Below are 24,369 nucleotides of genomic sequence, written 5' to 3' on the forward strand. Positions count from 1 at the left end.
TTTTGCCTCATTTTCACTGGTAAGGCTTGCCCTCAGACCTCCCAGGTCTCCAAGCCTACCAAAAGCCCATGGGAGTAAAGCACTGCTCACCGCAGATGAAAGTCAAGTTCAGGATCACTTAAGCCAATGGGACATGTAGAGTAGGACCACACAAACTCCACCTGAGGGAGGTGGCTGATATTACACCAAGGTCCCATGGTGTCATCTCTGAAGGGTCAGGGCAACTGGAGAAGGTAGACGGCAAGCTGAGCATGAGCCAACATGGCCCTGGCAGCAAAACCAGGCAACAGCCCCCAAGGCTGTGCAAACAGGAGTGTCACCAGCAGGTGCTGGTGTGACCCCACCTGGAGCACCGGGTCCAGCTTCAGGCTTCCCAGCACAAAACGTCACTAGACTGGAGCGAGTCCAGTAAAGGTCTGCCAAGCTGGCTGGGCGCTGGAGCACGCAGCATGCAAAGAAAGAACGGGGTCTGTTCAGCATTAAGGAGAAAAAGCAACGGGAAGCCCAGAGGCAGAGTTGCTGCTTAAAACTACCCAGTGTAGGGGAAGAGAGAAGCCAAAGCCAGAGTTTTCTCAGAGCCACACAGCAGTAGGGCAGGAGGCAATGGAAATTCCAGGTGGGCATAAGAAAAATATATTTTTACCAGGAGGATCACCTATGCCAGCATCTGACCAGAAAGGTTGTGGAGTCTCCACTCAGGCAAACATTCAAAATCCAACCAGACAAAGCCCTTAACCTGCTGTAGGAGGTCAGACAAGACTCCAGGGGTCCCTTCCAACCTAAATTATTCTGTAATTCTACAGTTGCACGAAATGTGAATCAGATTGGTCTCCTGCCACTTACAGAGAACACAGAAATATTCCATACTTAATTGAATTGTTTTGGGTTCTTTGCACAGTTCCTAATAGCTCCAACAGTGAGTGATTTACTTGGCATATTTTTACTTCTATTTCTAATAAAGGTTAGACCATCTGATTATTTACTCATATGCTGCATGCCTTATACTGGTGCCATACACCAAACACCCTGTTCAAAATGGGCTAACATAAACCTGTATACCATCTCAGCACTTCAAACTAATTGACTGTTGCTTGCTTTTTATCCATGTGTTATGCAGGTTATATACCAGAAATCTTTCTTTAGGAGACTGTGCCTAAAAACTGGCAGCTCATCAAAGCTTTTTTTCTTTTGCCCTTCTAACATGCATCTTTTCTGAAAGCCCTTAAATATCTTACGAGTGAATTCTGATTTTTACAAACATTAAATCCTGTTTAGATGTATAGATGGTTTTGAGAAGAACGTTTGCTGAGTGAGTGCTTCTGGCTTTTCCCTTCATGGTTCCTGCAAATCCACAAAGTTTGATGTAAACAGGTTACAAAGGTGTCTGGAAACTTAAGAACACATGGGAGTTCACTGTATCAACTATCATGGGACCTTCTGAGCCCTTCTTCCTTCTCCTTGCTCCCTTCCAGGCAGTCCGACAAAGGGGAAAACAGCAGAGGGGAATTGGAGCAAATAGAATAAATTCACTGCAACAATCACTGCCCATAGGTTTGGAGTTCTCCCCTCCCTTTTTTAGGAGTGTGTGTGTGGGCTGTGCAGAAAGGGATGAGGAGGGAGGTTTTTTCTCTCTAGTAATTCTACACAGTGCTTTGTGGTGGTATAGAATGAAAGGCAACATGTATAAAGGCTTGATATTATTATGAAAACACTAACATCACATCCAAAATAAATACTTTAAGATTTATAACATTTCTGAACTCTCAACTCTTAGGACACAACTGGAGACCTTTAGATGACTTGCCCAAGTACTACTGCTACCAAAAACCCTAAGAGAAAAGACAAGACCACTACTGATTACATATAAAATAGCAAAACCTGAAAACTTCATAGCAGCCAGCTCTCTTATCACAATCCTCCATGGACAAAACACCTGTTTATGTTGGCAATAAATGAAAAAAGCACATTTCTCTTGTTTAGTAGGTCCATGTATTATTACAGTATATAAGAGACCTGCACACATTTTTTTCTCAAAACTAGCTGAGCAGGAAACAGTTTTTCCATCCTTGAGAAACTGTACATTTTCAAACTATTGAACTTGATGTATTCCAACAGAAACGTATGGCTTCATTAGAAAAATTCTAGAGGAAAGTAAGTTTTATAGATGAAAACACCTGTGACTGGCTCTAAATTTTAACCTTAAACTGTGGTAGACAGGGATACTGCAGTGATTATGTCTGCACTGATATATAGAATAAAACGGAAGTCAAAATTGTGAGAGAGTATGTAAACAGTCTTTCATAACTTGCTAACAGCTAGCTGAAATGAAGGTGGGAAAGAGATGGATTGGAATTTTCAGTAAGTGTACATAGCAAACTCCAGAAGCATTATTCAAATTCATGATCATGGACTAAAAACAGGAAACCTAAGATGAAACAGTCTCTTTGGTTGAATGCCTCAGTTCATACAAAAAAAAAAAAAAAATTATCTGATGTGAGACCAGAGGTCACATTCAAAGAGGGAATCTCATGACAATGGCCAGCTAGGAAATCTTCTGCCCAAAACTCTATCTTCTAAACCAGCACAGCACAATCTTACAGCTGGGCAAGTGACTGAGCTTTTTCTAACAAAGGTAATGGGGCCATACGCCACACATCCCTTCTGCTGCATGACACCTACCACCACCACAATAACTCATCCACCCTGCAGCCCACCCCTGAAATGGGCTCATTGCAATGAGCACAGACTGAAACATAGGAGGTTCCATCTGAACATGAAGAGAAACTTCTTTACTCTGAGGGTGCCAGAGCCCTGGAACAGGCTGCCCAGAGAGGTTGTGGAGTCTCCTTCTCTGGAGACATTCAAACCCACCTGGACACATTCCTGTGCAATCTGCTCTGGGTGAACCTGCTTTAGCAGCGGGGTTGGCCTAGATGATCTCCAGAGGTCCCTTCCAACCCCAACCATTCTGTGATTCTGTGAATATATAAACCAAGAGGATTGTGGGTCAGAGGAATTGTCCTGGTAGGCTGCATGAGCCCCATAGGCTACAGACTGGTTGATCCTGCTAAAGACAGAAGAAAACTGTGTTTTGCAATGCTGACAGATGTCTTCAGGAATGATGCATCTAACAACAGTTCTTCCATCATTAGTCAATATTTTGGGAAAAGCCCACACACACCATTAGGGGGAAGTTCAAGGTAAAACTTTCTCCAATTTCTTTTGCAACACCTGCATGTAGCATAAACATGCATTGCTCCCATCTTAATCTGAATGGTGCCAATGCTTGTGGCATTACTGGTAATTCAAGCAATAAGAAACCACAAAAATCTTGGCCAGTGCTTCCTCTCCTCCCTCATTTGGTCCTCTCCTGAGCCACGCAGTGCCAGTGTTCTTTGAACAAGGCACCCTGAACAAAAGCAAAAGGGGTTTGAGCGTGTAGTACTCAATATCTACTGAAAGGACAACCCAAGAGAAGTGCATCACCATCCAATTATCTTCAATAACTTTTCCAACTGATAACAAAAGTGATTGGAAGGCTGCAGAGAACTGCTTCAGTGCCATCTGCTGCATATAAAAACTAAAGGCTAAAACTGAAGATAGCAACAGAAAAGTCAACGATGACAATTGCAAAGTCAGCCTCTGAAAAACTAGGAAACACTGTCCTCTGTAAAACTGTATTTCGCGCTGTATGGACTGTGCATATCTAGTCCAGGAAAAAGTGGAAACCGTAAATAATTTGAGTATTTTTAACTACTATCACCTGGGAAAGATATGTCTGAGCTTTGGTTACCTTCTCGAACTAAGAGTGAAATGACCTACTGCCCTGAAAGGGCGATGAGACAAAAACGTCACTGCTGCGTCCTGTGCAAGGCTTGAGCAAGCTCTGTAAGAGCAGATGCACTGGAGGTTGATCTGCAAAACTCTGGAAAACTCTAATAAACATTTGCAAATTATTTTTATAGGCTGATTAAGTACGAGTTAAATATGAATTATATGCTCACAGGAACAGAAGAAAGAAACTTCCTGCCATAAGGTATCCATTCAAAGACTGACAACTATTGCATACCAGATTACCGCTTCAAAATGTAAGGATGACAATTATCCAAAGAAACAAACACTTTCCAAAATTGAACACAGACAAATTATTTTGCAGCCCTCCTTTCCACAATGTCTGGGATTAACTTTTCAAAAGAAAAAAAAAAAAGAGGTAGAGAAGAAACAGTTTTGCACAAATTTGTAAATTATTTTGGGTTCCTACCATTCAAAGCTTTACAATATGACCAGCTAAAAAAAAAAAAAAGTGAGGCACTTCACTCATCTTTAGACAAAGAAAACAGCTTTGGCCTTCCTTTCTTCACTTCTATTAGTGATTCCATCAGAAAAGCTAATCCAAATTTTCTCCAAAAATTTGATGATTCTATTTTGACATTTCAACAAGAAAACAATCCCTCTAACAAAGACTGCCATTTTTTTAATGGCTTCTCATTTCTATATTCACAAGAGTAGCAAAATTATTCAAATATCACGAAAAAGGTTATTTTCATGGTATACATACATAAACTCAGGGAGTTCTCTAAAAACTGTTTTGTCAGGAAAATTCAATAGACCTAATGGAAAACCTCCCATCTTAAGTTTTCTGACCCAGTTCTTCAGGACTGTGAGATTTCAATAGAGTAAATAAGGGTTGGAAATCCATGAGATTACTATCTATTTATAGTACAGCTCAGTAATCTTCAAGGACTTCTCATTACCACGACAGTTACATCACCTGTGATTAATACTTTTGCAATTAATTCTAGTTACATTTTGTTGAATAAAAATGTAACATCAGTATTACTTCAGATTTATATGACATCTTTCATTGCAAAGTGATTCTAACATGCTTTAAAAGAATACATCCATCATGTATCCTTACCAACTGAACAATTAAATGAGCCACCTGGGGTGGGCAGGTGAACAGCTGAAGCACAACACAAACAATGCATAAAGGCAGTGGAAAGAGAATGGAAATTTTGGCTGGCATTAAAGCATGACCTCAATGTTACAGAATAGGTCAAGGATTTTTTTAATCCCCAGAGAACAGAAGCCTCAGCTTTAAAGTCTGAGCACAGTGAAAACAAAACAGTCGAGTCACAAGTGTAAGGATAAACCGCAAAGCTGACTCACGCTTGTTGGAATCTGGGTTTTACTCCAAAGACCTTAGATCTCGCTTTATGATGAGCTACCACAACCTGACTCAACAAAATGGAACCCATTAAAATAATCATTTAAAAAAATCCTAAACCTTGTAATTGGTATTTAAAAAGTAGGTTGAGAATGATAATATTGCTTACATAAGACCTTGACATACAGGGCTTGCTATAACAGTGGCATATACCTTCACTTCTCACTGATTTTAACAGCCCTCACACTTCAAAATCACTACTCATAGCCATGGACCAAGTGTGTCATCACAGCAGCAGAAAGGGCTTGGATGAAGCATTTCAACAGTTACTCAAGTACAAGGACAGCATTCAGCCCTTGCCTTGGGAAACACCAGGTCCGTGATCATGGGTACTGACAAACTCAACTGTTTATTGCTCAAGAAGGATTTTTTTTTTAGAGCTTTTTGTCTCTAATGTAGGCAAATGAGGTCTGCAAATATTCACTAGAGTCAGGCATGCTGTGAACATCATCTTAATGAGACCATAAGGATGCAAGCAGGAAGAGCTATTTCAGCAGGTCTAAAAGGTAATAACCAACAGTTAGACTTCTTAATTTCACCTAAGTGTGAGCAGCTGAGAAGTAGAGGCAGAAAGCATTTAAAATGAGGAATAAAGCAATACTGTAGCTGCCACCATGGATTTAGAGAAGACAGGAGAGCTTTCAAGAGTTGACTGAAGCAAGTGAAAAAGCAAGACAAGAATGGCCAAAATAATTACATGTATACAGTTCCTTTTCTCTTTTCCAAACAGTTTGCCTTTAAAATAGTTTTCACTGTTTAAGAGATATACTGAATATTCCCAAACTTTACCACACTCTACATTTAATGTTTCTTAACAGGCAGAATATCATTTATTCTAGCAATCATATTTGCTAGTCAGCACAACAAACATCCGTAAGTTTCTCAAAAGAATTTCTTAAAATTACAGATGTGAGATGCAGAACAACAAATCTGTACCAGTTCTTCTGAATAGATCACAGAATCCCTCTCTAAATAATCTGGGCTGAAAGGCATATCAGGTGGTCTGTAGTCCAGCCTCTTGCACAAAAGCAGGGTCAGCTCAGACCAGGCCACTCAGAGATTTATCCTGTTCAGGTCCTGAGAGCCCCCAAGGATGGAGTCTGCACAGCCTCCCTGGGCAACCTGCCTGTCCTATATGAAGATGTTTTTTGTCATGTTCGGTCTGGAGCCCTCTGGCTTCTACCTGTGTCCATTGCCTTTTTTTCCTCCCGCCGTACACCACCCTCAAGATCCTGGCTCTGGTTTTCTCAATCCCTTCCTCACAGGAGTGGGCAGGCTGCTGTTAGGACCCCCAAATCCATCTCTTCCTCTGGCTGAACCAGCCCAGCTCCCTCAGTGTCTCCTCGCCAGGCAGGTGCTCCAGCCCCTGACCATCTTGGTGCCCCTCTGCTGAACTTGTGACACTTTATCAATCTCCTTATTCTATTAGGGGGCAACAAAACTGGACACAGTCTTCCAGATACAGCCTAACAGGTGCTGAGCAGAGGGGACGATCCCTCCGTTCCCAGGAGCTGCTGGCCGTGTCCCCGCTGGTACAGCCCAGGAGGCCACCGGCCGTCTCTGCTGCCAGGGCACTGCTGGTGGTGCCCAGCTCGCTGCCCACCAGGCTGCCCTTGCAGCCCTTGGCACTCCTTCCAAGCTTTGACTCTGGCTGAGCTTTGTCATTCCTGATGCCATCCCTGTGTGCCCAGGCAACGTCTCTTAAGCTCCTCCTTTGTATTTCCTAAAATTGTGTTTAACTGTAGTTGACCAGGATAACTACATACTTTTAGAAGTAGTTAAAGTAACATATTTGGTAGAATTCAGAATTTAATGAAAATCTCTTCATGATGAATGTTAACATTTTGTCAAAAAAATCCCCGAAATTTCATTTACTTTTTGACCAAAGATGAAGCGGGGCGGGGGGGGGAATAATCTGAATTTTCATTTGCAAAATATTCTATCAATTAAAGTAACAACTAACTTTGTGGTGTAATTCATAGTGCAGTTACATTACAGACTGGTTTCCATTCAAAGATCAAGTGTTTTCCAACCAACACATCACATGTTTTGCAGCAGGAGTACAGAAAGTGGATGGGAGTGTGAACCCAGTGCAAGGTCACACAGTGCGGCTGCATCGACGCCAGGCACAGGGCAAGGTGATGGTCTGCCAAGTCCCTGTTCTGTGACTTATAGATAGTATCATCTTTCCTCCAGGGATTATGGCAGGACTTTGTTATAGAATTTTCTACTGAAAGCAGTATTTTATTCAGCTTAAAACCTCAGATTCTCATCAGTATCCTTCCATAAGTAGAGGAAGAATGGCATCTCTGTGTCAGTACAACCAAGATCCCATTTATACTAAAACATATCAGATTACTATAGGGTCAGAATGTGCACAGGTATCACAGGTGAAAAGAACAGGTGCTTTCTTGGCAACTTAATTAAAAAAAGGGAACTAGGTAAGGGTTGGGAGGCTGTGCTTTAAAAAAACACAACACAACAATTTCTGATAAATTTTAAAATAGAAAATGAAAATTATACACTACGTAATATAAAATTTTGTCAGGTTATAAAAACAACGCAGCAAGCAATTCTTGCTGTAGTATGGAGGGGGGAAAGCAGGCAACTATACTGCTTTCCCTTCAAGACTCATGCTGCATCCTTCCTGCTGGACCATTTTTAAGATGGGAACAGCAACTGCCCAGGAAGGCTGCGCCACTAAGGAGCTCATTTACAAACTCCGGAGGGAGGAAACAATCTTGTAGACAAACATTAGCTCCCTTTTCAACTCTGCAGAACTACTGTTAAGCTTTCACACAACTATATCAATTAGCAAACAATAGTGTGGTAGAACATTTTCATGAAGCAGCACTTGCATTTCACGGTCAAGTACACAAAACCTACCACAACACCAAAGGTGTTAGCAGATCCTTACAAAGCATTTATGACCAAGTGTATTTTTCTAAGTTAATTAACTTGACTAGGCTGAAAAGAGAAAGCCAACGTACAAATCAGTACGTTGTGCCAGATCAGTAATATAGCTTGCTTTTTAAGTGCATGTCAACAGTACAGCAATTTCTGTTTACTCCTTTAACCTACAGATAAGTAACTACAAAGAAAGTCTTTCTCTTATAAACCTCCAAATGGGAGAAGCCTGTAACAATTCTTTTCAAAAAGGTTCTCCAGCTCTCACACTGTTGGACTCTATTTTGTTAACTTTAAATCACGACACTTGAAACAGAGTCTAGTTCCTGAAAATTTTCCTACTCATATTTTAAAACACTTGCCTTAATCTTGGCACAATCAGGAACTGTATAAACAAAAGGGAAGAAAGTATTATTTTCTGAATTATAACCAACTTCTACAAAAAATAAAATATTCAACGTTCTCAAAATCCAGTATTTTAGAAGCTTCAAACTAAAATCCAGTATTTTAGAAGTTTCAAACTTACATAAAGTAAAATCTCCTATTACTATTAATACTACAGACTAATACACAGACAAAATTGAGTTAAATTAAATGCTGCTTTGGAGCAACTCATCCCCCCTCTTTTTATTTTTATTTCCCTCAACGAAAAACATTTCCACTTTCAGTATCAGCAACTGTTGTCTCTAAATTTTCTTTCAAAGACAACATCTCCCTACAAGGTTACCACTGACAAGCGAACACTCAGCCAACAGCTTTGACAACATTACAGTAAATACAACTATTTGAAAGACATTAGTAGGTTAAACCTAAGACCCGCCCGGTAAACAGCTTTATTCCATCATTACACAGTCAATAAAGTCCACACTGAGTCCAGTGCGGCGCTATGTTGTACGAACAACCTTTCACCACTTGTTGCTTCACCTTCTGCTTGAGCTACTGAGGCGGCATGGGAGACCAAATGCGTAAGGAGGTTAAGCAGGACTAGACAAAAGGCAGCGAAGCTCAATCAAGGCAGGCGTGGATCACTGTCTTCTCAATAACACCTCCGTTCCCCCGCCCGCTGCCATCGCCGCACACGCGCTCCAGCTTCCAGCCATAAATCTTACAAAGTCACTCAACTGACAGCCTAATAACATGAAAGAGGTATCTGCAAACAAGATGGTTTCAAACCACTGCTGGTGACCCTGAACAAATCAGGGCCCAGTTTCTTTTGCAGCCTGTGTTTCTCCCCTTCAATCACTTAACCGGGCAGATTGATGTGACACCGCAGAAATAAACTAAGCTCCGTCTCACACACTCTCTCCTTCCCTCTCTCTCTCTCTCCAGGGCTCTCCTGCTTTCTGGCGTTCACTAATGATTAGATCTGTCTGTCCTTGTACGGCAAAAGTCCAATGCTGAGAGTCATTTGAGTGGCAGAAATGCAGCTTCCCAACCACAACAAAAAGCAGTCCCCACCACCACAAAAAAAACCAAAAAAACCCAAAACAACAACAACAAAAAAACCACAAAAAAACCACACACACATCAACTTCTTACTGTCTTTTGTATTTTCGTTTATTAAGATTTTTTTTTTTTTAAAGAAATAAAAAGCAAACATGAAAAACAACACAACCCATCTCTCCATGAACATAACGGTCTAAAACCTTGTGAAACATTATTGTAAATTGCACCCTTTGGGAAAATAACCAGAATACTGTAGTATTTTGCACAGAGATGGGACTACTTGTTGTAATCCCTCTGAAGTACCTCTTATCTTCAATTCCTTTTTAAAGCCACAGCAGTACCTGAACCCCTCCTACCCTTTAATGGGGGTACAACCACACAAGTAAGAAGTGATTTTAGCATGTGCCCCCTTCCATGACCCTAAGTAACAAACACATCAAATATTTAACAATTACTATGCTTTTCCATGGCAGAGAATGACTATCAATCCAGACATCCTAAATCCCAGGCTAACAACTTCTTTGAAGCAGGTGAAAATAAAATTAAATGGCTGGCATGAAGAGCAATAGATACAGCCACCAAAACAACCAGCTGATGAGTCGCTGCCTGCTGTCCTGTTCGTGCAGATTTTTTTCAGGGTAGGTATGATATAAAAATATGGGAAGAGCAAGTAGAAATATACATATTTATTCATTAAAATATTTTTGTATTCATAACATTTAAATATTTGTATTATTACTTTTTTTTCCCTTGCCCCACTCTTTTTCATGGAACCTTACTAAACAAATAATTTGAAGACTGAGAACTTTATAAGCAGTGCTCATGACAGAAAAGCTAAACAAAGAAAAGCTGGGAATTTAAAATATTACACTGACAGACTTCAGCCAGTTTCTCTTGCTTACATGCAGCCTTCTGGTTCTCATTCACTAGGTGCAATGTTATCTCATCTGGGTAGCAGACTAATCTTGGTTTAGGTCAGCATGAAGAAATAGTGGCTGTAACACCACACCTAGCAGCAACCCATCTGCTCTTCTCTCCAAAGTAACCTGATGACCATATTTTTGAGTACTGGACTTCAGAAAAAGCACAGGGGAAAAAAAGCAAGCCTAGAGATTGCTGTCACTGTGTTTTTCACCGCTCTCTTGACAAGAAAAAGGGCTAGCAGCATAACCTTATAAAACAAAGCAATCCTCAAAACCGATACCAATGTCAACTTTTGGAAGGTCCCAGTTTCCAGAGAAAAAGGAGAGGGACCGAGCAGCTAACACCAAACAACACAGAGTCATTCGAGTTACACTTTACTGAAGAGTGTAGTAACATTATCTGGAGATGGCCGAACTACATGAAAACAGACCAGCTGGAGTACCAGAACTCACCAGTGGCTAACTTCCTTACCAAGAAGCGTACACATATTTTTATGTACACTACCAGCAGTAGCAGTTGCCTAAAACTGATGGCAAGTTTCACGAGGCCAAAGCTGTCTCGTTTGTTTTACTGGCTTGTCATCAGTAGTGTCTGTAAAAAAAACTTGTAGGATAACAGGAACCACAAGTTTAAACAAATGTATGCATAACCAGCATCTGGAACAATATTTTACAAAAATTTATCAGAAACCGCTAGCAAGGAATTTAGGATGAGAACAGTCAGCTAGTCTACTACGGTCACAGGGGAAATAATCATGGTGTGTTCAATGCAGCCAGCTGCAGAAACAGCCTTTGATATCATTTAATGCCATCCATGTACAATGAGATGTGAACAACTAACCCACCATTATCTACCAAAGAAGGCTAACTCCAGAAAAGTCATTATATGCATTTACATTTGTACTCCAGGAGCATATAAATGAGGAGAGAAAGACACAAAAACAGTTCATAGGTCAGGGCAGCACACAAGTGAGGACAAGAACATATCGTCAACTTTCAACTCCCAAGCCTAGACATCGAAGTCAACACAACTTAAGAGGTAGTGGGATGATGTCTCATGTTCAAATTTAATATTTGTTTTTCAGTCTTATATCTGAAAGCCTGATGTTTTGGGACTAGTATTGCTGAAGACAGTGTTGGGAAGAAGTTCTCTCTAGCTAATGGCTCTTCTGCAGCAGCAGGTGACTGAGATGGTTCTCATTGCTTGAGCAAGGATCATAGCAGACTGGAAATGCTCATTTAATATTTCTGACTGAAAATTCACAAGAATAATTCTGGTTATAAATCTCATATAACATATTGAAATTCCTAAATCTTGTGGCTGAACTGTGTGACATTTCCATTAAAAGGTTTACTAAATTTAGAGCTGATGTGACTTGTATGCAACCCTTATGCCTGGGGAGATTTGCACTTCAGTATTCTGATGCAAGTCTGGAATATTTCTACTGATAAATATTTCAGAATCAAGGTTTTTCTCATCTCTCTCTTTCCTTTCGTGTGTTAAAAAAGAAATCACAACATATCGATAGTTCTTATTTTTTTTTACACCCTCAGAGTTTCTTTTCTCATAGTGCTTCAGCTGGGTCACACAGCTTGTTTTATACCATTGCTAGCGCATGTTATCAGCCTCCCAGTTAGGGTAGACTGTGATATCTTTCCCATATTGTCCCGAGGTTGTTTCTGTCCACTCCCCCACCCCCAAAATACTGCAATGAAAACAAAGCCCAGAAGAAAGCTATCAAGAGGGGAAAAACAAAACAAAACACCACATACACGCGCCAACCACCACACCACAAACTCAAACCATAAACCAACACCATTGTAACCAAAGATGTGAGCAGAAGAAAGTTCCAGTAGCTTGCAGTACAAAAAAAAAAAAAAAAAAAACACGCTAAGGAAAAAACTAAGGAACATATATCGTGTACACAGCCTGCTGAGAATGCTATTTTTCAAATGTCCTCAGCCCAGGATGGCCTATTTGCTGCTTTGAACTTATTTAATAACATTAAGCAAGAACACTTAACTATCTAAAAGAAGGATCAGTGGCATAAATCAGACATCATTTCACATATTTCAGGATCAAAGCTGTAAGGCAAAATGATTTGTGAGGATGTTTGAACAGCTCTAATATATCACAGTTCCTTTTGAAGGATACTTAGGCATATTAGTTGCCCAAATGATGATTTCTTTGTGTAGTTGTAGCCAAAAAGAAAAGAAAATTGAAACTTTTCATTCACAAATTGGTTTAGTCTATAACCTTGATTTATGTACAGCATCAAACAAAGCACATGAAGAACATCATGAATCTGAATTATCAAAATTAAAACCAGGAGAGTGAATTGATTTTTTTTTTTCAAATGATCAAGGCTAATCGAAGTGACCAGCACAGAAATTGCATAATCAGTAGCCAATACGAGTTAATAGGAGCTATATAACCAATGTCCAAGATTACATTCATTTTTCATTCAAACTTTTAAAAACCTGTTGTTACGGAGCATGGTCTGCAGTACTGTTTGACTTAAGGATAGGCACTATCCGTAGTGTTCAATTTAAAAGCATATTTTTCTTCATACACAAACCTGCTTACTATGGTGGACCGCCCAAGAAACATCTGAGTTTAAAGTTCTCTAATGAAAAAGGCTAGACCAGGCTATTTTTTGAGGTCCCTTCCAACCTGGGTCCTTCTGTGATGCTGTGAACAATGGCAAGTCATAAAACCTGCCCAAGCGCTAACAGTGAAGATCAGAGTCAAACTTTCCAAGCTCGTAGATGTTGAAGATGTAGCTATATAAAGGGAATTTCAACTTATTCTAACCCCTTCCTCCTCCTCTGCCCCCTTGTCCCCCCAAACTCCTCATAAAAAAAAGGTTAACCCTTCCTTTGGGAAGCTAGTCTAGAAAATACAAGTCAAAAAGACTGATGTGTATCAGTCTCTGGAGCCAAACATCTGTTACTGATTTTCCATAAAAATATAGGATTATCTTTTGTTCTCTCATCATCTTTCTGGACTGGTCTTCAGGGTTTAGAAAGAGCTGGATACCAGGGGTTTTTTTAAATTTGAGAAGACCCAGGCTCACTGCTGCTAGGGTACCACGCTCAGGGTTTACCAAGGGTATCAGGCTGCTGCAAACTCATTACCAGTTGGCTCCTTCATCCTGAATCAGTCCACGTGGTCAGCATCAACTGTTCCTGAGAACAGAGGTAAAAGCCGCAGGAGAGGGGAACAGTAATGCTAAATCCAGGCACCAGAGCAGCCTCAGAACTCTTCCAAACCTCTGGTGTGTGAAGGATCACCCAGTCTCAAATAAAAGCAACAAGGAGGAGGAAAGAAAACCAACGGGAAATTAATATATTTCGGAAAATCTGTTTAATGTTCACAAAACATAATAGCATTTAATGCTTTAAAAATGTCTGTTTAGCCAGCAAGTTATTTAAATTAGCAAGTCTAGAGTCACAATTCTAATTTCCTGTGAAGAGGAATTCCATTTCTTTGTTAAAAAGTAATCCCACATCGTTCTCCCAAGACATGCACACATATACAACCTTACCATAAATAGCATTATTCAGTAATTACAGCAAAGAGGAGGAAGGTTAAGGAATACCTATTTTCCCATGATCACCAATGCATTAGCATCCAAACCCTACTACATTCAATTAAACATCCAAACATATTTGCTAAAAAAACCTAAATACTCTTAGGTCCAACACTCCCAATAAACTAATAGCAAGCTTCTGCAGGAACCAAACTTAAAAATTAGAGCTTCTGTAGCATCATTCCAAGACTATTGTTACAGTTGTTGGCTGTATATTTTTACGTTCCTCCTGTATACTCTTTGACATTGAGGCCATATCTTTAAAACAATTTTTGGTAAGTTTGAGATTCAATATGGACTGAAATCTAGGGAAAGACTATTATAAATTGTGTGCACCCTAAATCAAGACCTCATAGGCTCATAAAGTAGTAGACATTCACAGAAACACGTATTCTTGTACATACACGCACACATAGAAACATGGCATCTGGACGACAGACCTGAGAGGAAGTATTTATTACAAATACATCAGAAGAACAAGAGTTAGGCACAAAAACACATCAACAATTTACAACCACCTGATAGTTGTTGACATATCCAACTGTACTGATGTCACAACAAGCTTAGTGGGTGAGCTCAAGGGTCCGTCTCTTCCAGTGCCCTGCCTCAAACAGTGCTGGGTATCGGACGCTCAGAGAGGACAAACATACAGTAATACTCAATGTACCACCTACAAGCATGGAGGGATGTCCAACACGGGAATTTCCTCAGCCACAGGTTGCATCTCTATGCTTAACAGTACTTGACGAATTCTTGCAAGAACTTTTAATACTTAAAATATCTTGTAACAAAGGGTACCACAGCTTAAGTATGCTCACCTAATACTTGTTTATGTAGACAACACAAAGTATTGGACTTCTAAGGGAAATGAGGTACATAGGGAAACCTGATTTACATGTTTACCTAAACGAGAATACACAGTTCTGGTATTTGTTTAAATAACAGCATTTGAAAAAGTGTCACTTCCATAAATGCTGTAGATTGAACTCTGCCCTTTGGTAAGCATTGTATCTGAAAAGGGCTTACTGTAGTAGAGATCTCAGCTGCATGTTTAAAATATGCTTGACATATGGGGAAACTTTCCACAGATTAAATGATACTGAAAATAATGACTAAACACTGAGTCAGAAAAAAGTACCAAGAAGATATATGCACCCCCTCCATCTCTCCACTCAGTCACGCTAAGTAAGGTGATGTATAAAGAAAAGATAAATTGCACTATTCCATCGATTAGAAGAATTACAGAAAGGTCAGATATCTAAAAAGAGAAATGATATGCTGAGAAAGAACTGAAAGAGTGTATAGCTCTAGGAGAACAGTTAATATTTTATGGTACAATAACTCAGAAATATAGGAACCTTATCTAGAAACACAGCTCTTTAGATTCAAGTAAAATACTGAAAAACCTCATCAGTTTGGTTTTGTTTCTTTTCAAATGGGATTGGATTGGAGGACAGACTGACTTTCCGTTAAATATCCCAGCACATGAGCAGTCTCAGTTAGCAAGGATGCTTGGGAAGTAAAATCCCTCTCAGAAAAGTATCTCTGAGAAATCAGTTTAGCACATATGTAATGCTAATTGTTATGAGTCAGGGCTCAGCGTAGAAAAAGGTAGCTGAATCAATCCTGAAAGCAGTAAAGCAATATGATGTTCCAAGAATGAAATGGTAGCACTATTGAAAGCAATGGTATTTTTGTATAGCTTCAAAAAGACATATTTTTTGACAGATTTTAGGAGGTATACATAGTAACAAAAAGGATAGAAGAACAACTTCAGTATCTTAATATAATAACTTTAGCAAATTAATTTGTTAGTGCTAACAATACAAACCTGGAGAGGCAGATACACAAACATCAGAAAATGTCTGAATCTTTACAAATACAGACAAGACTCAAAAAATATTCTCAGCTGAAAAAAAAAAAAAGGCAATTTTAAAATCCGACCTTCAGTGGGCAGATGCCTGCCATTCCTGATGCCAAAGGCTGACCAGTCTGTGCTTGTACAGAGCCCTGAGCATCCCTGAGCCCCAGGCATCCCCAGGGAGGTGGGCTCACCACTTTTGCCGTCCCTCCCCACGCCGAGGCAGATGGGAGCGTGGCTTTCTGAGCCACTCAATGCAGTGGGCGAGGGAAACAAGAGAGTTACTAGATTACTGAAAACAACAGTGGAACAAGGTGCTGGGGGATTCTGTCAGGAAAGCAAGAAAACTGCCGAACCAGGAGAGGAGGATTCCTGACATCTGGAGCTAGGGGAGATGAATAATGTGAGAAGGTATCTGGGTGCTAATACAGGACAACTGGAGAACATGAAAAACTTGAGCTGATGGTCTGGAAGAGCAAGATGAAGACAAACGGAGTGCCAGCATCCACTAAGAAGTGGAGACCAGAACCAATTTAGTGGGGAAAAAAAAAGCAGTAAGGCAAGACGACCAGTAACACTGTAGACAAGCCATGAGAGGGGTAAACAGGGAAAACAGCTTAGGAAAAATTTGCCCTCCTTCACCAGCACCCTAACAATTCTCCCTCTCTCCAGGGTGGTTAGAGGGCAGCAACCTATAGCCTTGCTCCTACAGGCAGAGAGAGGCAGAAATCAGTGCAGCTGGATGTGAGGTTCTCACAAGGACAACAACAAGGAGTCAGTATGATGGACAAGGTGAGATTCGTTTTTTTTTTACCCCACAGGCTTACATCAACACTATTCAGGTTGCAAAAAGAGAGAAATGCAGGATTTAAGTTAACTCTGCAATCCTAATTCAGTTGTCTTGTGCAGATGAATCATGGTAGTCTATAAATACATCACACCAGTCTTTTTAATGTAAAATTTCACCCACAAGATAGATTCTGCTTGCTTAACAGTCATTTCATATTTTGTTTATTTTCAGCATTTGTTGTAAAAGCCTGGTCTTACTTACTCTGACTTCTCTCTGAAAAAACAACTCCTTTTTGGATTTTCTGCAGTGTCCCATCAACAGAATCATTTTGGTCTATCAAATACAGCAGCCTACCAACATGCATACCCACAAGAGGACTAAATCAAGGTTGCACAACTTACCTTAATTATGCCTCCCTCCTCTCCCCACCCTACACCACCTCACCCCCAGTTTCTCAGTGCTTGGGCTTTCTGTCTTAGTAGTGTAATCAGCATTGCCTTTTGCGGTTGATACCTGAATATCACTGCAACGTACTGAAGTCACGGCTTCTTTATTTACTGTACATTTCATTTAAGAGAAAAGTTGTGTTGAGATATGAAAGAGAAAGGACGAATAAAAACAGTAATTAGAAATGTAGATTATATCCTTCCAGTCTACACACAAATAACATATTAGAACAAGTATCATGACTACTCAATGGCATAAGTCTTTGGAGCACATACCTATAAAGAAATTAAAAAGCAGCACTATCTTTTAGAGTTTAATGGTATAAACAGAATAGACTTGCAAAGAATGGGAGGCAAACAGATGGAGAGGAAACTCAAGAAAAAACCCCCGCACACCCCAAAATCCCCCAGAGCAGTTCGCTGGCAGAACCGGGTCTCTGCAGTCCCAGCCCAGCGCCGCCTCCTCCTGAATCACAGAGTGGAACCAAATTAACATGTGGGGCTTCCACGGAAAAAATCAGGACTACAAATCAAAGTCTCCTTTATTTTAATGTATTAACAGTACTAAAATTGACTTTCCATCCTAATGTACTAGTATTAAACTTATCATTTTATCATTAAGATTATTGTTTTCCCTACACATTTGCAATAGCATCCATCATGATAGTATTGGAGAGCTTTCAACATCTCCATTTCAGTTAAATGAATTGCATAAATTCTCCTATTTCCACAGAGGACGGGACGCACAGTGGATAAGAGGTTCTTAGCAGGGCTTCTGTAAAGGTAAAGATGCATAGACTTTGCCTAAATCTGATTCATTATCTTCAGCAATACCAAGCAGCAAGTATTAATGTAAAATCTTTTTAAAAAATCTTTACCAGCAAAGAGGAGTATGTAACTTTGGCGGTTTCTATAGATTTTAATTGATTTTTAATCTGCTGATGGTAGACTGTAAATAACTGCTCAAAGCACACACAAGTGCTAGTCAATAGGAAGTTTTATTAGTTTGCTTTCAGAGAATTATAGCAATGATCGAAGGACTCTGAAGCAAAAGAAAGTGCTTTTTTTTTGTGTGGAATAGGGCCCTAATTCATTGGCAAGGCAGCCAGTAGAAGCTCTTGTAATACAGCACACCTTGTCTACAAATCATTTCACAGGGTTCCAGAAGAGGTTCTGAAACAAATCGACTTTTTCCACCCCCACTCCTGTAGTGAAAGTGAAGGAAAGTGTTGTGCATGTAAAAATTTACTTTTTTTCTACTACCTTTCATCTCTTAAATTTCCTGTTTGCCTTTTTTTTTTTTTTGAACACAGGCACACCCTGCAAGTGTTCCCAACACCGCATTCACATGTTTCTCTTCACATCGATAGTCTCGCTGACCTTCAGCTTGCACTATGTACAATGGAAAATTAGTACCCCTGAAATGCTTTTCTCAAGATGGCATCCAAACCTTCTCCCTTTCCACATCCCCCTAATTCCATTCTGCCATTTTAAAAGAGGTAGACGGGTAAATCAAGTTCAGAAGACCTAGGCCAAGAGACACTTTATTTTTAGTGAAACCAGCCTACCGAAGCAGAAGAGGACAAGAGAGCACCCTTCTTCAGAAGCAGCCTGGGCAACACCTCTGCTGCTACCCCTCCTCCCCAGCAATGCACCCAGCGATAAACAGCTCACAGCAACACATCTATGCAACATCAACGCCCTTGATGTTTTGGAGAAATCCTGGGAATAGTTCTCTCATGCTACACTCTTAGTTCTACAGCTTGGCGCTAGATATTTACGTGACTCACCCAGAAGTAGAAAGTAAGAGAACAGGAGGCAGCAGAAGTGCAGCAGAATACAGTCTGTTCCACCAACCATCACAGACACTTAAGATGTTGCTTCAGCATCTTGCCTATAATTTAAAATGACTACCAAAGAAGTATTTACATACTTTAGAGAAAAAAAAGAGCCAAACTACAACCAGAAACAACAGTCAATTTTCTAAGCAAACCTGAAATTTTTTAAGGAGGGTGACACCATCATCTTCTGCTCATCTGCTCACATTAAAAAAAAAAAAAGAGGAAGCCCCTTGCTTAAATTTAAAACTCACAATAGGTCAGCACAGGAGAATGAAAGGAAATGGCAAAAAATGGTCATCAAAACTACATACATACTAAACATGGGACCTTTCTTTGAGATGACACCCAGAAATGACTCACTTCACTGTCCAGCCTTTAAATGGTCAGCTCTACCTGATTCATGGGCCTTGTGCATTGTCAAATTTGTGGATTAACTGCGTGGCAGTGCAAAGATGGCTGAAATCACCCAGTGTTACTTGTACCACTCACATCATCAGTGATAGAGTAAGTAACCGATTACGCATGCCTTGTGGTGGTGGAAGATGACACACATTTTATCGCACATTACAAAGGCACGGGATTCTTCAAGGCAAAAAGGAAATCGCATTATCACAGTAAAAACACTAAATGGAAAATCAGAAGCTATTGAGATTAGAATACTACCCATTTTACCTTCTTTATCAAGATAAATGTGTTACCTAATGACATAAAAAGAATCTTGGTTTCATGCCTAATTTGAAAAGAAAATATTTCACATAAATAATATTTATAAAGATACATCTGGCCCAAATTCCATGAGGGTATCATGAGGGTCTTCACATACTTCTAATGTGAACTGCAAAGAAATACCAGTGACATCCTTGCATCCTTAGATAATTTGCCCTATGGTATTATACTTCCTGAGAAAGTCTTTTTATTTGGTCATTGTTACTAGATCTTACACGCAAAACTAAGCCCACAGATTGCTCATGGAATTATTTACTTTGGTGATTATCTACATGCCATGATCAGTCAAGAAGTGTTATTTCTGACTCGTGAGTGGTTAACACATATTCAAGCGAAGCACACCACATGCAATGCCAACTGAGATATTTTCCAGGGAAATGCTGATTGTGCCAAAGTTCTCAACACTCTTAGGGCTGGTAGCTGTTGCGATGATCACCACACAGCTGCCAAAACCCTCCCAGATAGCGAGCTCCTTGACCGCACATAAGAAAACCAAACTCTTGGGACAAAATAACTTCCTAATGACATTCTGCAGTATTTGGCTGTCTCAGGTTAATTCCTTGGATAGATTCATACCCATGAAGAGGTGCTTCAGCAAGACAATTATTCTTCTGTTCTGTTTTGACTACAAAATAAATGGTTAAATCCACTAGTCACTGGCTCATAAAACAATTTGTTGAAATAATGAATTCAAATATACTAATAGGATACAGAGGTTCACCATTAATTGTTTAATCTATAGCTGCATAATACTGTACTGAATTATTTCCCCTCCTTTTACCCCAGTTAGGAACTGACACAAGTACAATAATTAAAATAAATTTCAACACAACCATTTGGAAAATTGCCAACATTTTCAACAACTTATAATTTTCTTCCTTTCCCCTTTCCCCAAGATAAAATGCAGTTTTGACATCTTCGTAAAAAACACTTGCAAACTGTTACTTACAATTTAGTGGGGGCGGGGGGAACCAAAAACTTAAAAAAAAAAAATAAAATAAAACCACTGTTTTAATCATGACCTTTCATCTGTCCTTGATTTGGAGGGAAAAGGTGGGGGAAAATTGGCCACTTACAGAAATAATCCTACTGGGCTTTCGTCTCACTGATTGACAGCCTCATGTGGCTAAACACATTCACAATTATAAATAAAAACTACCCCTCTCAAAACAGCAGAACTTATCCTCCATCAAGCAAGATGTGCTTGGAGCAAGTATAGCTTTTAGTGGAGATGGTGAAAATGACCTTTGAAATATGTGATAAATATCAACTCTTCTGTATTGTCCATCTCCAGTCACATTTGACAAAAGGATACTCCCAATTATTACTTATGTAATGCCCGGAATAGCTAAAAACTGGACATATCATTATTATAAGAATGAAAAGCACATTAATAAAAGCAATAGGCTCTCTTAAATTAGAGATTATATCTGAATAAGGGCTATTTGAAGAAAAGTATATCTACCTTATTAGCTGCAGTGTCTTTACAGATATTTTCAAAACGTGACGGATCACTTTGCATTTGCTGCTTAAAGACTGTACAAAACCAGTGCTTTGTTGGCATATGGCTGAGCTCACAAGGAACCAGTTCAGTGAGCTAAACCAGCAGAAGATGCTTCATACTGTTGCCCAAAGTCACTCTTCTGACAGCTTAACTTTCTGGTTGGCTCGTTGTGGGACAGAAGAGCCCCGTGCCGGGCGAAGGGGAGCTGCAGGGGTGCATGGCTGGGGCAGAAGACTGTCGGAGTGGGGCTGCCCCTTTCTTCCAGCAGCCTCCAGCAGTAGGTGTGGGTACGTGCATCACCGAACCACACACCAAAAGGGGATTTTGAGTGACCCTGGCTCTGCTGCTGAAACCTTCTGCAGTCTGTCCCTCGTCCCTTGAGTTTTCCACGGGCAAAACAGGTATATTGAACCACATTTACCTTTCTAAAGGGCTCTGAGACCACTGAAAGAGCTAGTTAAGAGTGCCAATGGAACCCATCCTGGAAATGGCCAACCAGCTCCCTACTACAGACGTTTCTAGCAACACCATGAATATCACACCACTCTGCAAGAGGCAGAGAGGTGGATGCATTGCCTCTAAGCTGTGAAGGTGACTTGTGAATGAAGGAAAGGAGGAGACAGAAGACTATTTCAGATTCATTCATACCTTTCCCTAGACACTTATGTCCAAAATCAAAAGTCAAAATCAGGGCAATTTGACAGAACATGCTGTGTAATGATCACACAAGCCCCAGTCACTTTGGAGGGGGGAAGACCTGCTCTCTTTGCCCTTTGGTGGACTCCCCTAACCACTTCTGCTTCTGCACTGGAACTGCACACCCAAGTCACCAGGCGAGGGGACACGCAGGAACTTCTCATACGCGTGCAACCACACGTACCGCCACAGGCACTTCAAATAGGCTTCGTAAATCAATTGCCGCGTTACTAATAACATTCCTACCAACACTTCTTTTCAGACCGCTAGTACAAGGTATGAGTTTCACTGTCTTGAAGCAGGCTCGGAAGTTTCACAAGCCTCCCGCGAAAAGGGTAGGGGTTTCCCCTCTCCCTCCCACCAGCACACCAGCTCCCAAACGCCGGGGAGGCACCGAGCCGAGCAACTTGGAACAGGACGCGTGGCAGCTGATCGGCCCAGGAAGAAACAACGCTTGTCTGTCTAGGTAAGATCCCTGCCAGCCTTCCCACTAAAATTAGAAAACAGTCGACAGTACCTTGGCACCTGTCACTTGCTGGAGACAAATCTTCAGCTCTTTCCGCTGCCAAAGGGTGGCATTTTGATTTCTGCCTGCCAGCACCAAGTCGCGACGCTACCTTGCTATCGGCCGCGCTCTTCGGCATAAGACCCCTGCCTGGCATCTGCTGCCTGCTCTGCCCTCCACCCAAAAAGCGGAAACGGGAGAAAGCCAAACGAAGGTCTGCATGGCCTGAAAGGGGCAAAACTTTCTGGAGGGGATAAAACAATTTTCATGGACCACAGATTAAAACCCCAGCCTGGCTAGGTCAAGAAGTAAATTCAGCGTGCAAGCAGGAAGGCTCATAATTCATGCAGTTATATCAATATCACATTTTAATCAAAAGATCTCAACCTCTTTCACATAGATCACAAACACTAAGCGTCACAATATTCCTGTGACAGAGCAATGAATTATTGTGCCCACTTTTATTAAAAGTATTTAAGTTGATCTATTACCTATGTAAGTTACAGACATATCCTACTGTCACAATCTCAAACACATTGATCCTCACAAATCTTGTCTGAAGTAGGGAAATGCTATTTTCTCCATTTTGGGTAATTGGAAACTCCGGCACAGACAGACTACGTCCAGATGTAAATGATCTAAAAATCCACTTAATCCCTGGGCCACCACTTTTGACTGGCTAGGCATTTCTAAAGGCCTAGAGACACTCAGTACAAAAAAAAAAACAAACACTGGGTTAGGGATTAGGCAGAATTTAGGCCTAAATTTGGATTGAAAACTGCCCTTAATGCATTTGGGTACCCTTCATGCCATAGGTCCTTGCAGCCGAGCACGCCATGGGGCTCTGGGCTAGAAAGAGAAGCCACAGCCAAGCATCACGGGGGACAACACCACATGGGATCACCTGCGCAAGCAGGGCTTTGGGCTGCCAACTCTCAAATCAGCAACCCTCCCTTCATGTATAACTGAAGAAGAAAATACGCCAATATCTATAGTAGAAATAATAGTAATAAAAATTTTCATTGTAACAAAATGCCCATCCTCGCAGTTAAAGTCCCTATACAGAGAAGTAACTTCTTCAAGGAAAAAAAAGAAAACTTCCTTTCCTTAGTTGCTTTGTCTTCCTTATAATAAACTATATTGTGATCATTAGAGAGGTTTACACTGTAGAAATAATGTTGAGAGGAAGTGTCCTGGTTTTGTTAAAAACAAGTTTCTCTTTTAGTGAATTTCCCTGTCAGCTAAAGCCTTCTAAATAACTGCAGTTTTCCTGAAAGCTAGATACATGTTTTGGTAGACATAGCAATGGAATGCGAGGTCATTGATAAGGATGGATGCACATCTCATGAGAGCAGTGAACTGAAACAGGTGACCAAAAAACTGACCAACTAAAGTATTCCATCCCATTCGCGTGATACTTCATATAAAAGTGGGGGATCACAAGGATCTTGTCCTTTTTCCTTATGGCCGACATTGGGAGAGGACCTTGCGAGTCGTCCCTGTGAACTGAGGCCCAGTGACAGGCTGAATCCAGCTCCGGCTGGCTGCAGAGTCCAGTCCAGGACTTCGGGTGCCGGCCCCACATCTGCCAGAGCAGCTGCCGGGACTTTCAAGATTGGTTTTGTATATTTTGTATTATTTTCTCTATTTTTATTGGTAGCATTAGTAAAACATTTTTAATTTTTCCAACTCTCTTCTCTCTGTCCTTCTTTCCCTCCCAATCACCTGTCCTTAGTGGGAAGGGGGGAGAGGGAGGGAATGAAGGGGGAAGCGGGGGAGGGTTAACAATACATCTGCCACGGTTTTATTGTCACCCCGCAATCAAACCACGACAGGAAGAAACAGAGGCTAAGTTTTTTGATTTAATTTTTGAAAGTGAAAAATCTCTTGGGCTATAATGACAT

At 40.6% G+C, this 24,369-nt stretch overlaps 1 pseudogene; it reads right to left on the reverse strand.

The window, feature by feature from the left end:
* The window catches only part of LOC135988667 (histone-lysine N-methyltransferase SETMAR-like), a 104,967-nt pseudogene extending 81,664 nt beyond the window's left edge, over positions 1–23,303 (reverse strand).
* Between the last annotated feature and the right edge of the window lie 1,066 nt (positions 23,304–24,369).

This window comes from Caloenas nicobarica, chromosome 1, assembly GCF_036013445.1.
Source record: "Caloenas nicobarica isolate bCalNic1 chromosome 1, bCalNic1.hap1, whole genome shotgun sequence".
Classification (NCBI taxonomy): domain Eukaryota; kingdom Metazoa; phylum Chordata; class Aves; order Columbiformes; family Columbidae; genus Caloenas; species Caloenas nicobarica.